The following is a 1,814-nucleotide window of genomic DNA, read 5'->3' as shown; positions in this document are numbered from 1 at the left end:
TATATTGGTAATGTTGGAATAAATGGTAAGTTATGAATTTCTTCATGATGTCAATGATAAATGCTGAATTATATGTTAAAATATATTTTATGTCTGAGTGTGATATTCTGAGTAAGTCCACTCTGTCAATGAATTTATGTTCATTAGATGTCTTACTCTCTCTGTTGTATTGTTCTTGTTTGTGTATATTCGCTATGCAGATGTCCAACAGCAACCATCACGTTCGAGGCTATCACTTCACGATGTCCCCGATGGGACACTAGGATAATGATGGGCACAAATACACATACACAGGCCCCTGTGATCTGTCGTTGCACATGGTGTGCAACGGGTCATCGATGATGATCCCTCAACCTGACACCTACATTGATGCTTCTTTCACCTTACCGCAAAGGAGGTTGAGGTCTCCAGAGGATGGACTTCGGAACCCGCCAGTCAGGAGTGATGGCGCTATTCCCTCCCACGGTCAGAGGACGTGGTCGAATTGTTTGGGTGCTCCGTCATCTAGTAGAGCCACAAGGAGCCGGGTTCTTGGAGGAGGTCCCTGCAAGAAGGCTTCGGTTTTGAGAATGTCATCCCCTCCGAATTATGCCGCTGGGTTATGGCATAATGAAGTGGAGGAAGAGGAAGAAGAGGACGAGGTCGTTGAGCTCATAAATGTAGAGAGCTCGGTGGAGGTGATCGACCTCGTGTCTGACTCGGAAGAGGAGGAGGACCCGAGTGAGGGGTCCAGCATTCCTGGAATCTTTTGAGTCAGCTTGTGGCCAGTCGATGCCCATTGGGGGCTGTGTTTCTTTTTGATTTTTGTATATGTGAGTGGCGATGTAGTTTCCGCCTTGTTGACTTAGTTTGTATGAACTAATTCTGACTTAACCGATTATATGCATTATGTTATTCAGGAAATTGTGAATTAGGTTAAGTTATCATTCGATAATGATAAGTTGATTTTCCGCATTCGAGTTACTTAAAGTGATGTCCCGGAAAAGGAAGATTTTGGAAAGTAAATAATTTTATATCACCAATTCAAAAAAAAAATACCCATTTTTCCGCAATGTTTTTGAGAATTATTTTTCGGGGCGTTACAACATGGTATCAGAGTGGCTCTTTCCTATTCAGCCTGGGCATGGCCTTACATGCTTTCTTGTGTGACTTTGTCGTGGGAGTTCGACGATGGAAGTTTTTAATGAGAAGAGTATCTCACCTAGTTTAAATGTGTGGTTAATAAGATGGTTGGAAGAGGAACCGCAAACCTGGACTTCATGGCGGCGATGACCGCAACAATCCAAGGTGTAAATGCTAATCTACACCAGATGAATCAGCAACAGCATCAGGCTCAGTCGTCTCAAGGGTCGACTCAGTATAAGGGGCTGGACGAGTTCTGTCGTCGTCAACCCCCAAGATTTGAAGGAGGATTCGCACCTGAGGCTGCGAACGAATGGATTCAAGAGCTAGAGAAAATCTTCCGGGCACTCATGTGTACCGATGAACAGAATGTTACTTATGCTACTTACATGCTGAGTAAGGAAGTGGATAACTGGTGAGAGTTTACCAGGAGGCAGATGGAGCATGAGCACTAGGTGGTCAGCTGGACCACATTCAAGGACAAGTTTCTGTAGAAGTATTTCCCTGCTGATATGAAGACGAGGAAGGAAATGGAATTCCTGAAGCTTCAACAAGGGAGTTTGTCGGTGGGAGAGTATGCCGCCAAAGTTCGAGGAATTGGCGAGGTATGCCCCATATTACAATGAGATTGGAAACGAGAGGTCGAAGTGTGCTAAGTTCGAGGATGGACTTAAGCCCAACCTGAAGGTGAT

Source organism: Lupinus angustifolius, chromosome LG03, assembly GCF_001865875.1.
Source record: "Lupinus angustifolius cultivar Tanjil chromosome LG03, LupAngTanjil_v1.0, whole genome shotgun sequence".
Lineage (NCBI taxonomy): Eukaryota > Viridiplantae > Streptophyta > Magnoliopsida > Fabales > Fabaceae > Lupinus > Lupinus angustifolius.
Note: the sequence above shows the minus strand (reverse complement) of the source record.